Source organism: Protopterus annectens, chromosome 9.part0, assembly GCF_019279795.1.
Source record: "Protopterus annectens isolate FY-2018-M chromosome 9.part0, PAN1.0, whole genome shotgun sequence".
Classification (NCBI taxonomy): domain Eukaryota; kingdom Metazoa; phylum Chordata; order Ceratodontiformes; family Protopteridae; genus Protopterus; species Protopterus annectens.
Genome location: NC_056743.1, coordinates 1248455519 through 1248469499, shown reverse-complemented (window position 1 = coordinate 1248469499; position 13981 = coordinate 1248455519). Strand labels below are relative to the sequence as shown.

The following is a 13981-nucleotide window of genomic DNA, read 5'->3' as shown; positions in this document are numbered from 1 at the left end:
CAGGACTGGATGAACTAAAAATATTTTCCCTGGGATTCTCTTTACATGCCATTTTGATCTCCAAACACAAAATAACCATCAGCAAATGCTTCCAACTCATTTACCATGATCCCATATATCTTTAAATTGGGTCTACATTAAAATTTCCAAGTCCGACAATATCGAATACAATATTGTCGACATGAGAATACCGAAAGTGCACTACATTGAACGTTTAATGGAAAATCTCCGTAGGGGGAGATTTACGTTTACTTCAATGTAGTGCGTTCTTGGAGTTGGTATATTTAAGTAGGGGGGGGTGTGGGCTTGCCCCCCTGCCTACACACCATTTAGTTTTTTTTTTTATTTTTTTTAATTTAGTATTTTTTTTTTTTTGGTTTTGATGGTTTAAGACTTCGATCACTAAATTTTCGATCTTTAGTGATTCGAAGTTTTAAACCTTCGAGATTATAATATAGACCCCTTTAGATTACTGCAATTTCTGTCTTAACATCTACATCTTGTGGTAGGTTACTCAAAGTAATCATTCTATGTTACTATAAAAGGAAGAGAGATCAATATGAAACAAGTTTAAATAATCAAATCAATATTAACAGCCCACTGGGGCATGGCTATTTCAGCTCAGACTGATTAACTGTGCTTTTTACATGCATAATGAAAGCTAACAAAAGCATGATGCTGTCAGAATACAAGACTGGTGTTGAAAAAGCAGACTGTGGTGTGATTGTTAATGCAAGTGTACAAGAGGTACATAAAATCCACATAATGTTAAAATTTAAAAGTAAAACATGTCACTGCAAAACAAAGTTGTGTAAGGTAAACCCCATAGCAGATATTGATATCTGTTTCCCCAGTCACAGATCAACACTTATGGATATCAATCCCAAACAGTATTCCAAATATAGCTGTTTTAGTTAGGATGAGTACATCTGAGCTCAGTATTGTCAGCATTTATAAAGCTGGACACCAGGAGAAACACTATAAATAAAAGAAACAGAGTCACAGCCTCCATTTTCTCACAGCAAAGTCCACTACTGAAAATTTTCACAGACAAGGAGTACAGAAATAACGGATTTTAAACACTTCCATAGGAGAATGCACAAAAAGTGACAAACACATTCATGTATAAAATTACAATTAACAAACTAATATTAGTCCACCAGTGCCCTATATAAGCACTTAGCATAGGTGATTTAAGTGTTTGTAAGACTGCTTCCTCTTCAAGATGCAAGCACAGGAAATTCACTAGGTAATACCAAAATCTATTCTTCTGTTTGAAAAGGCATAATAAAAACAGTGATCCTATAAACAGACAGGCATGTTATTAGCTGTCTTATCTTAGGGAGGGCCCAAGTTCAAATACCATTAAAACATCCATTCAACTAATTCAGCATGAGAAACAAAAACAGGATATAAACAAAACAAAACAAATAAGGGATCAAAGGCTGGTGATAATGACAATAAAAAGATACAACTGAATATGCACTGGTATGGGATTGCCTTATACAAGTATACCATATTACAGACATCTTTTTCTGATACTCAGTTCTTCATTATATATTATATATACTACCCTACTGAACCAGACCAGGAGAACTGCTCTTGCCACTTTCTTGAAAACAAAGCAGTTCAACTCAAACTATTACTGTCACCACCCAAACCCAACTCCCCCCTTCAAAATGTGAACCTCAACTGTAATGTTTAATAAAGGTACGGATTGTGGACTATGGGGCAGTTTTGCAGATATCCCCTGCAAACAGCCTCCCCAATATGAATGCTGCTGAAATAGTAGCACCTCTTGTAACAATTTAAAGGAGAACTGTGCCCAGAGACTGAAAAAAAAGTACAGTTGTGTACACTTACCATAAATGTAGATGTTCGAGTGTATTCACTGTTGCAGTCATTACATTTGGGGTAATCCTGCTGGCAGGTTGCCCTCAGTCAGCCTGAATTCCAAAGTCCTGGGTCCTGCGTCGGCTGTCATCACCCCTTCCCTGACGTCAGGTCGTCAGGGGTTTAAAAGAAGCAGCCAACGCCATTTACTTTAGTTTTTCTTGTCCCAGATGTCAGGTGCCCCCTAATAGGGTAGCCAAAATTTATATCTATATATAAAATTACATGCAGCAATATAAACTTTACCTTCATCCACAAGCAAATACACCACACAGGTTGTAGAAAAAAGAGAAGGAAAGATAGGTTCCATCAAAAGAAAAGGGGGAATGGCGGGTGGGTAACCTGGACTGCAATAGTGAATACACTCTAACATCTACATTTATGGCAAGTGTACATAAAGTACAGTTTTGTACCTACCATAAATGTAGATGTCTGATAGATATGCAACTGCAGTCCTGACATATGGGTTGTCCTGCCTCAGGCAGCCCCTCGGTCGGCCGGATTCCAAAGTCTGGGTCCGGCATCAGCTGATGTCGCCTCCTCCCCGACGTCAGAGTGGCTGGAGTATAAAGGCATCCGCCGACGCCATCTTCTTCGGTGTTTCTTGCCCCAGATGCCAGGTGCCCTCCAAGGAAGGCTAAATTTGTGAATGGATAAGCAAAAAATTCCAGACATGCACAACAGTAATAAACAGATACACCGTAATAGATAACCCCAGCTAAAAAGGAGAGGGGGAATGGACCCAAGGGAAAAAAGCAGAGGGGTTGGAGGGAGGGAAAACCTGACTGCAGTTGCATATCTATCGGACATCTACATTTATGGTAGGTACAAAACTGTACTATGTCCTTCAAGAATGCAACTGCAGTCCTGACATATGGGTTGAATACCATAGCCAAACTGGGGGTGGTAGGATCTAAGCTAGGGATGGTGTAGCTAAAAGACCCTGCAGGACTGCATATGCAAAGCCTGCTCGGGATCTGGAGTATAAAGGCAGGTTGTAGTGTCTGGTAAATGTATGCACGGAGCTCCATGTAGCAGCCTCTAGAATGTCCTTTGTAGCCACTCCTCTTAGAAAGGCTGTGGATGTGGCTATAGCTCTGGTTGAGTGTGGCCTAATATTGGCTGGCACACCCTTTCCATGGAAGGAGTAACAGAATCTGATGCAGTGTCCAATCCATTTTGAAATTGTTTGTTTGGAGACTGCCTTTCCTTGCACTCCGGCAGCATAGGCTACAAATAGTTGGTCAGACTTCCTGGTGGTCTTTGTTCTGTCCAAGTAGTAGTGTAGTTGTCTGTGTATGTCCAAAGTATGTAGCAGCTTTTCCCCTTTATTTTGTGGATTGGGGAAGAAAGTAGGCAGGTGAATTGCTTGATTTAGAGACACCCTGGATATCACTTTTGGCATGAATGAAGGATTGGTCCTTAGAGAAACTCTGTCCTGATGAAAGATGAGAAAGGTAGGTACTGCCATGAGGGCCTGTATCTCCGAGACCCTTCTTGCTGAGGTAACTGCCAACAGGAAGACTGTTTTCCAGGAGAGAAATTGCATTTCTGAAGATGCTGCTGGTTCAAAAGAAGGAAGAGTTAATTTTTCCAAGACGTAGTTGAGGTCCCATGCAGGAACTGGTGGTTTTCTGGGAGGTTTGATATTCTTTATCCCTCTTAGAAACTGTTTTAGCAAGGGATGCGAAAACACAGGTGGGTCACAGTTGTAATTTGCTGAGATTGCTGAAGCATGAATTTTAATGGAAGAATACGAGAGGCCACTATGAAACATTTCTGCCAAGTATTCTAATATCTGAGGTATGCTCATTACTAATGCATCCTGGCCCTTTTTGGCATTCCAGATGATGAATCTCTTCCATTTGGCCGAGTAGGTTTTTCTGGTGGAAGGTCTGCCTCCAGCAAGATTTCCTGAACCTTTTCGGAGAGGGGAACATGGGGCAAAGTCATGTAACCCTCCAAGCTGTCAGTTGTAATGTTTGCAGGTTTTGATGAACAGCCCTGTAATTGTGTTGAGTTAGGAGCAGTGGCCATTGGGGCAAGGGCCATGGTTTGGTGTGAGTTATGCTCAGTAGCAAGGGATACCAATGCTGCCTCGGCCAGTCTGGAGCTATCAATATTCCTTTTGGTTGCTCTGCTTTGATCTTCAGTAACACCTTGGTGAGTAGTGGTAGAGGAGGGAATGCATAGATTTTTAGGGCATTCCAGATGAAGGAGAGAGCATCCGTTCTCCAGGCTAGAGGATGGTGTGTCCTTGAGCAGAACCTGTCCAGGTGGTGATTGTGATGAGAAGCAAAGAGATCTATGTCCGGTCTTCCCCACGCAGTTGTTATTTGTGAGAAAATGTGTGGATGCAGCATCCATTCGTGTGGATCCACGAAATCTCTGCTCAACCTGTCCGCCAGAACATTGTCCTTGCCCGGAACAAACTGGGATTGCAAATGAATGTTCAGTTTCAGGGACTTTTCCCAAAGAGCCATTGTTAGACTGCAGAGGGGATACGAGTGAGTGCCTCCTTGTTTGTTTATATACCACATGACCGTGGTGTTGTCTGTCCTTATAAGCAGATGGCCCTGTTGAAGAGATTTTCCAAAGGCTTCTATTGCATGCATCACTGCCAACATCTCTTTTTGATTTATGTGCAGAAGCATTTCCGTGGGAGTCCATTGACCTTGAATGCATCTGTCCTCCATGTGTGCCCCCCATCCATGATCTGAGGCATCTGTTGTAATGGTTTGACTTGCTTGAACCTTGTTGAAAGGCATGCCTTGGTTTAAATGGCTTTCTTGAGCCCACCACAAAAATTCCCTTTGCAGGCATGGGATGAGTGGTATTACGTCTTCTAGGTTGTGGCTGTGTTGAGACCATAAGCTTTTTAGGCACCATTGCAGCTTTCTCATGTGTAGCCTTGCCAGAGGGATGAGAAGAATGCAAGATGCCATGAAACCCAGGGCCTGCAGGATCTTCCTTGCAGTCAGCTGGGTAACTTTTGCTAGGCTTTTGAAGTAATCTGGTAAATGCTGTTGTTTCTCCTCTGTGAGGAAAGCCATTTGTGATTGTGTGTCCAGGTTTGCTCCTAGAAAAATAATATTTTGGGATGGCAATAGTCTTGATATTTGAATGTTGACTGTGTATCCCAAAGCCTGCAGTAACTGAATGACATAGTCCAAGTTTTTTACCAAGGTTGGTTTGCTGTCTGCTTGTATGAGGCAGTCGTCCAGGTAAGGGTATATCTGAATCCCTTGGAGTCTGCAATGTGCAACTACTGATGCCAGGCATTTCGTGAACACTCTGGGCGCAGTAGATAAGCCAAACGGCAATGCTGAGAATTGATAATGCTCTGTTCCTGCAAGAAATCTGAGGTATCTTCTGCAGCTGTGTCTGATTGGGACATGCAGGTATGACTCCTTGAGGTCCAGAGTAACCAGCCAAGACCCCTTGCCCAGCATGGGAAGGAGTTGCTGTAACGTCAGCATTTTGAATTTTGGCACAATTAGAAAGGTGTTTAGAACGGACAAGTCCAGTATAGGCCTTCATTGCTTTTCTTTTCTTGGAACAAGGAACAGTCTTGAATAGAATCCCTGGCCTTGTTCCTGAGGAGGAACCTTTTCTATAGCTTTTATTTGTAACAGCTTTGAAACTTGTAAGAGAGCCTCTGTCCTTTGATTTTGTGGCAGGTTTGGCATGCCTTGTCTCGTTGGTAAGGTGTGGAAGTGGAACCTGTAGCCTCTGTCTATTATGTCCAGAATCCATTTGTCTTTGGTTAAAATGTGTCAGTTCTTTGAGAATAAGGATAATTTTCCGCCTAGAGGTGCTTCCCTTTGAGCCTTGGTAGGCGGAGTGAAAGTCAAGTCATTGTGATTGTCCCTGTGGTGCAGGTGAACTTCCTGTGCCACTTCTCTGATTTGGTGGTTGCCATTGGCGGCCCCTGTAGGAGCCTCGGTATTGGCCTCTACCTCGAGCACGCCTGTTTTTTCCCCTTTGTAACTTGTCTGAGTCTGGAAAGGACCAATTCTTTGAAGGCCAATTCCTGCTGAACCTGGGGGGCTGAACCTGGAGGAAATCCTTGACAGTCTGTACTGATTTAGCCTTTTCCTCAATAGACTTCAACACATCCAGTGCATTAGCACCAAAAAGCTTCTGTTTTTCCAGAGGTGCATCCAGGAGCTTAACTTTAACATGGTCTGGCAGAGGCTGTTCTTTCAACCAAGCATGTCTACGAATAACGGCCCCTGTCATGGCTGCCCTACATGAAGCTTCCAATGCATCATAACCACACTGAAGAAAATGATTGCTAACCTGCTGAGTGTTATGAAGCAGATCCTGCAATGCCTTTCTATCTATAGGCTCAGGAGAGGCTAACTTTTTCTGCAAATCATCCATTAAGTAATCCTGGTACTGAAACATATGAAAAAGGCAGTTGAGTGACCTCATGGCAAGGGTGGAAGAGGTATAAACTTTTTTGCCCCATCTCTCCAGGGACCTGGCTTCCTTGTCAGCGGGCAGAGGGTTTTTGGCGGAGGAAGTAGCCACTGCCTTAAGGCCCTGTGAAATAGTTTCTAGATCCACAGAGTGGGCCTTAAAGAGATGCTTATGGGTTTCAGGGACCCTGTAATATCTGTCAGGCTTGACAGGAGCAGGAGGGAGAGAATCAGGCGAAGCACTGGAGTCTGAGTATACATCATCAAGGACATCCAGCACTGGAGGAATAGCTAAAGGTCTGTGTTGGGGTAGCTTAAGGAAGGTACGTAGCCTTTTCCTGGAGTCAGAAAATTCCTGACTCTGCCACTGAAAATGTTCTCTCATGGAGTGGAGAACTTCACCAAAAGAAATATCCTCTGGAGGGGAGGCAGAGGGAATTGAATCCTCAGCATCCGAGTCCTCATAGGCCTGGAAGGATTCTTCCTGGGTATCCGAGTGCTCTGAATCCCCAGAGGCTTCATCTGAAGAGAGGGTGTCTGTCTGCTCAGTTCTAGGCCTTTTATCTGCAGGTGGCTGAGAACCTCTGTCTGGGTGCGGCTGAGACCCCCTGATAAGAGAGATTAGAGCTGCAGCAACAGTCATGATCTGTCTATCAGAAGAGGGGCCCTGAACAGTAGGTTTAGGATGGGCCTTGGCCTGGCTGGCAGCCTTGGCACGTGCAAAGGCCTTGATTGGCATGGATACCGGAGGCCTAGCTGCCCCACGTGCAGGGGTAACCTTGTCCACAGGAATGGTGTCGGGTAAATCTAAAGCTTCGGTTTCTGGTGGGAAATCAACAACCGGCACCGTTGTGGTCTCCGGGACCGAAGAACGCGTTAAAGCGATGTCGTCGGCCTGGGGCGGTAGAATTACCACTTCCGAAGGGACCGATGTAGTCGCTGAGGGCTTAGGCGTGGTATCGGTGGACGACACGGGCCGAGGATGTTGGTCCCGGTCCTTGCGTTTTTTGGTAGCTTGTGTTGTCGGTTGTTCCGACGGCATGATATATGCGAAAGATTCGCCAAAAAAGTCTTCGGCAAATTCTGCCCAGCGCCTGAGCGTGCGCTTATTAAAGCGAGCACAGGCAGCACAGGCCGAGAAGTCGTGGTCTGGGCCCAGGCAAGGGAGGCAGTAAGAATGGAAGTCCTTATGAGGTATTTGTTTACCACAAGACAAACAATTATTAACTTTTTCAATTTTTTCTGACATCGGCTGAGGCAAGAAAAAATGTTCCCCAACGGAGTACTTAGCTTTTAGATGACTTCGGTAACTGAAACACAGGAGCTGACTGACCGGCACTTGCGAACTGCTTCTGCTTCGGGCACCGCGCGGCAAGAAAGACTGGAGAAGATGGCGTCGGTGGATGCCTTTATACTCCAGCCGCTCTGACGTCGGGGAGGAGGCAGCATCAGCCGACGCCGGACCCAGACTTTGGAATCCGGACGATCGAGGGGCTGCCTGAGGCAGGACAACCCATATGTCAGGACTGCAGTTGCATTCTTGAGGGACATCTGTACTATGTTCTTCGTGTTTCACTGTTGCAGTCATTACATTTGGGTAGATTCCCAAAGCTATGGTTGGGAGGCTGGAGCTAAACAGCATTACAGGCAGCTATGAGACCCTGCAGAACTGCAGTGGCAAAGCCTGCCCTGGATTTAGAGTGGAGTGGCAGTGCTTTGCAAAGGTGTGCAATGAACTCCAAGTAGCTGCTTCTAAAATGTCCTTGGTTGGTACTCCCCTGAGAAAGGCTGCTGAAGTGGCTGCAGCTCTGGTGGAATGTGCCCTAATGCCCTTAGGCACTGGCTTGCCATGGTAAAAGCAGAAACGAATGCAGTGGCCTATCCACTTTGAAATGGTCTGCTTTGAGATAGCCTTTCCTTGTGATCCTGCAACATATGCCACTAGCAATTGCTCTGCATTTTTGAAAACTTTGCTTCTGTCCACGTAGAATCTAAGCTGTCTGTGTACGTCCAAAGAATGTAGAATTCTTTCCCCCTTGTTCTGTGGATTTGGATAGAAAGTTGGCAGATGAAAGGTTTGATTAAGAGCCACACTGGACACCACTTTAGGCATAAATGTCAGGTTTGTCCTCAGGGAGACCCTGTCCGGATAAAAAATGATAAAGGTTCCACAGCCATGAGTGCCTGTAGCTCTGAAACTCGTCTTGCAGAAGTTATTGCTAGGAGCAGAGCTGTTTTCCAAGATAAAAACTTTATATCCACAGTACCAGCTGGCTCAAAAGGAGGCAGGGTGAGTTTTTCCAAGATGTAGTTGAGGTCCCATGCAGGCATTGGTGATCTCCTTGGAGGCCTTAAATCTTTGGCTCCTCTGAGGTACTGTTTTAATAAGGGATGAGAAAAGATTGGTGGCTCTGCATTGTAATGGGCCAAAATGGCAGAGGCATGAATTTTAATAGATGAGAAAGATAGGCCTTTGTCCAGCATCTCAGTTAAGTATTGTAAAATCTGAGGAATATTTGGTACAGTTGTATCTGTTCCTTGTGCCTGGTTCCAAGCACAGAATCTTTTCCATTTTCCAGCATAAGATTTTCTAGTACTAGGCCTTCTGGCTTCCAAAATGACATCCATCACAGCTTTGCTGACAGGTGTGCTTTGTATGACTACATTATTCGCCATACTGCCAGGTTTAAAGTTCTGAGCTGGCTGTGCAGTATCTGATTGTTTTGCTGGGATAGTAGATGCTGTACTTGAGGTAAGGTCGAAGCTGGGCATTGAGACAAGCTCCTTAATATTGAGTACCAGTGCTGGCGGGGCCAGTCTGGGGCAATCAGAATCATCTTTGGCTTCTCCTGTCTGACCTTTAGGAGTACCTTGGGGAGGAGAGGCAGAGGGGGAAAGGCATATACTGACAGGTTTTTCCAGCTGAAGGATAGGGCGTCCACTTTCCATGCTTGTCTGTGATAAATCCTTGTGCAGAATCTCTTTAGTTGGTAGTTGTGAGGGGAGGCAAATAGATCTAAGTCCGGGCATCCCCATTTCCTTGTTATCATGCTGAAGACTTGTGGATCCCGCTGCCACTCGTGGGGATCCATGAGGTTTCTGCTTAGTTTGTCTGCCAGAGTATTTTTCCTTCCTGGCAGGAATTGTGCCTGTAGATGTACTTAGTAAGTTAATGCTGTGTCCTACAAAGTCATAGCTAGTCTGCAAAGGGGGTAAAGAATGAGTGCCCCCCTGCTTGTTTATATACCACATGACCGTGGTGTTGTCCGTCTTTATCAGTAGTTGTCCTGGATGAAGAAGGTCCTTGAAGGTTGTCGGGGCATTTAACAGCTAGAATCTCTTTTTGATTGATATATAGATGCATTTGGTTTGAGGTCCATGTTCCCTGAATGCATCTTCCTGACATATGGGCCCCCCAGGCATAATCTGATGCATCCATTGTTAGTGTCTGCCTGGCTGGGGGTAATGTGAATGGCTGTCCATTGTTTTGGTGACAAAGCCTTTGCCCACCATCGAAACTCCTGTTGCAGGCAGGGAATGAGAGTAATTATGGTTTCCAGGCTGTGGCAATGTTGAGTCCAAACACTTTTTAGGTACCATTGAAGTTTCCTCATATGCAGTCTTGCATATGGAATTAATAGGATGCCATGAAGCCCAAAGCCTGCAGAATTTTTCTTGCAGATAACTGGGCCTTTGTTGCTAACATGTTGAAATAGGTAGTCAGTTGCCGTTGTTTGTCTGGCATGCGATAACCCATTTGGCCAGTTGTATTTAAGCTTGCACCCAGGAATATTATCTCTTGAGAGGGTACTAGTTTTGATTTCTTTTCTTTGACTGTGTACCCTAGGCATGTTAGAAGTTTTTTTCACAAATGCCATATGCTGTAAAAGGATGTCCTTGTTCTCTGCTTGAATTAGACAGTCGTACAAGTAAGGGTATATTTGTATTCCTCTTTGTCTACAGAATGCAATTACTGGTGCTAGGCACTTTGTAAAGACCCTGGGCGCAGAAGATAAGCCAAAGTACAGTGCAGAGAATTGGTAATGCATTGAGCCAGCCTTAAATCTGTGGTATCTTCTGCAAATTTGTCTGATTGGGACACACAGGTATGCCTCTTTTAGGTATAAAGTTACAAGCCAAGCGTTCTTGCCCAGCATGGGCAGAAGCTGCTGCAAAGTCAACATTTTGGTATATCCAGGTATGTGTTCAGAATCGATAGGTCCAGTATTGACCTCCAGGCCTTGTCCTTTCTGGGCACTAAGAAGAGTCTTGAGTAAAATCCTTGCCCCCGCTCTTGCTCTGGCACTTGTTGAATGGCTCTCATGTCCATAACGGATGAGACTTGTTTTTGTGCCTCTGCCCATTGATGTTTTGGCAGATCTGGCCAGCCGTTTGCCTTTGGCAGAGTATGGAAATGGAACTTGTAGCCTTGTGACACGACATTTAGAACCCACTTGTCCTGGGTTATAATGTGCCAATTTTGAGAAAAAAGTGCTAATTTTCCCTCTAAGGGCGCTGCCAGGTAATAAGTGCTTGGTGCAGGCAGGGGGAAGTCATTGGGGCTGCGTTCTGTAGGGTTGTGATTTGTCTTCTCCACTTTTGGAGGTAGAAGCACCCCACTGCTTTGACCTGTATGAACCTTGCGCCTGGGATCTTCTGTCTAACACAGGAAAGGACCAATTTTTTGTTGGCCAGTGTCTACTAAACCTCGGTGGCTGTACTTGTAAAAAAATCTTTGACCGTTTGCATAGATTTAGCCTTGTCCTCCATTTTCTTTAACACCTCTTCTGCCTTAACACCAAACAAAGTATCATGCTGTAAAGGTGCATCTAATAATTTAACTTTAACATGATCAGGCAGATTTTGTTCCTTTAACCAAGCATGCTTTCTAATTACAGAACCTGTTACTGCGGCCCTGCAGGAGGCCTCTAAAGAATCAAAACCACATTGCAAAGTATGCTTTCCAACTTGTTCAGCTGCATGCAATATATCCTGCATTTTCTTGTTTTCTGCACATTCAGAGTTTAACAACATTTTCTGTTTAAGCAATGACATAACATGCTGCTGATATTTGAGCACATGAAACTGACAGTTTAAGGCCCTTATAGCCAAGGTGGCAGATGTGTAAACCTATTTTCCCCATCTGTTCAGTGCCCTAGAATCCCTGTCAGAAGGGGTAGGGTTTTTGGCAGCGGATGCCTTAACTCACTTGGGACCCTGAGAAATAGTTTCTGGGTCAGCAGCAGGGTTTTTAAAAAGGAATTTATGTGAGTCTGGAACCCTGTAATATCGGTCAGGCTTAACAGGAGCTGGAGGTAAGGAGTCAGGGGTAAGGCTAGACTCCGAAAACACATCATCTACAATGTCTAACACAGGGGGAATGGCAAGTGGCTTGTGCTGAGGTAGTAACAGGAAATCCCTGAGCCTCTTTTTAGATTCTGAAAACTCTTGGCTCTCCCAGTGGAAATGCTCCCTAATGATATGTAAGGTTTCCCCAAAGGAATAGTCCTCAGGAGGAGAAGCTGAAGGTATGGATTCTTCAGCATTAGAATCCTCATAGGGGGGGAAAAGAATATCCCTGATCAGAAGAGGAATCAGAAGAAATGGAAACCTGATCTGAAGATTCATAATCAGTCTCTTGCCTAGGCCTCTTATCAGGAGGGGGATAGGAACCCCTGATCAAGGTAATCAAGTCTTCGGCCATTTTGAGCATCTGTGTTTTGGGCATGGAGGCCTGTCCACGTGGCTCGAGTTTGCTTCTTTGTCTTTGAAGGAGCTTTAGTCTTTGCCTTTAAAGTCGGTTTAATGTATAGATGTTTGGGTCTGAATACACCCTCAGAAGCCGGTGCCTGTTCAGCGGCTCTGGACCCATCTGAAGGATTAGCGTCCGAGGCTTCAATACCTTGAGTCTCCAGCGGCATGGCCGACTCCATGTGGGAGTCGGTAGCAGCCTATGACTCTAAAGTAGCAGACGTTACAGGCTGCGAAAGCACCTCACTGAGAACCGGCAACTGGCTTAGGAGAAGCTTTGTCGTCGGTTTTGGGCCTCGGGTGTCTTTCTTTTTCTTTGCGTTTTTTGTGAACTCCGGTAGTCGGATGGCTTTCCGACAACATTTCTGGATAATTAAACCGGAGTCCAAAGTAGTTCAAAGCAAAATCATATGGACGCTTAATAGTGTGTTGGTTAAATCTAGCACAAAACCGACAACCCAGAAAGTTATGATCGGGGCCTAGGCAAGGAATACAGTAAGAATGAAAGTCCTTATGAGGTATTTGCTTCCCACAAGAAATACAATTCTTAACTTTTTCTGACATCGGTTCTGGAGCAAGAAAAAAAGTTTCCCCAACGGGGTACTTAGCTTTATAGAAGACTTTGGATCTGAAATTCTAACTCTAAAATCTCAGGAGTTGGCCGACTGGCACTTGCGAACTGCTTCTGCTTTGGGCACCGCGTGGCAAGAAAGTCTAAAGAAAATGGCGTCGGCTGCTTCTTGTATACCCCTGGCGATCTGATGTCAGGGAAGGGGCGACGACAGCTGACGCAGGAACCAGGACTTTGGAATTCAAGCCGACTGAAGGCAACCTGCCAGCAGGATTACCCCAAATGTAATGACTGCTACAGTGAAACACGAAGAACATCATGTTTATTTACTCTGAAGTCTTGATGTTTCCTAAATTTTAACACTATTTCTGGACTCTACATACTTTTTTTATATTTTTTAATGCAATTCTGAAGTCTGTCCACATGGGGTCCTGCATCTTGATTTTTTTTTAGTCTACCTCCAAGTATCCCATAATGCAGTGTTTGACTTTCAAATATTACAACACAGCCCCTAAGCTCCTGTCAATGCACTGACTTTACATGCGTTTTCACATATACCCAATTACCAGTTCTTTCTTTTCAATGATTACTTAAAAGACAAACTAGCATTCTCAGCACATAAACTTTGTTTCCTGCTGTGATCTACCAATCACAGCAGCAAACAGCACAAATTTGCCACTCTGACAGATACGAAGGGGTGGTGTTTAGGGGAGGGGAGACGAGTTTAAGGACTACAACTCAGGCGTAACAAAAGAAATAAAACTGGCCACTTCATAAAGAAAAGGTAGTTACAGGCACTGATAATACTGTTCTGTGTGATTATCCCAGTTTGTCTTTTAAGTAGTCAGTGAAAAGCAACAAATGGTAATTAAACCTGACTGACTAAAAGAAAGCATGGTACATGTGAAAACACATGTAAAGTCAATCCATTGATAGGAGCTTAGGGGCTATGATGTAATATTTTAAAGCCAAACACTGCAATGTGGGACCCCTAAAGGTACACTAAAAAATCAAGATACTAGACCCCACATGGGCAGACTCTGGAATTACCTTTAAAAATATAATAAAAAATAGTATATAGAGTCCAAAAATGGTGTTAAAAAGTAGAAACCTCAAGACATGATGAAATAAACATGTTCTTTCACTCTGTGGGTGCGGTTCTCCTTTAACTTGACAGAGTAATGCTTTGCTAACAGAATCAACAGCAAGCAACACAGCTGGCTAGCCATTTAGAAAGGGTCTACTTCCTCACTGTTTTGTTTACTTTACCTGTTTACTCAAAGCAAAATAACCAAATAGCCATGAAGTTCCCCTGAATTCCACAGATATAAAGGACTGACAG

At 44.2% G+C, this 13981-nt stretch overlaps 1 protein-coding gene across 1 annotated transcript in view; it reads right to left on the bottom strand.

Moving 5' to 3' along the window:
* The window catches only part of LOC122811972 (beta-adrenergic receptor kinase 1-like), a 2445913-nt gene that overhangs the window by 1540450 nt on the left and 891482 nt on the right, over positions 1 to 13981 (bottom strand). The window lies entirely within an intron of this gene.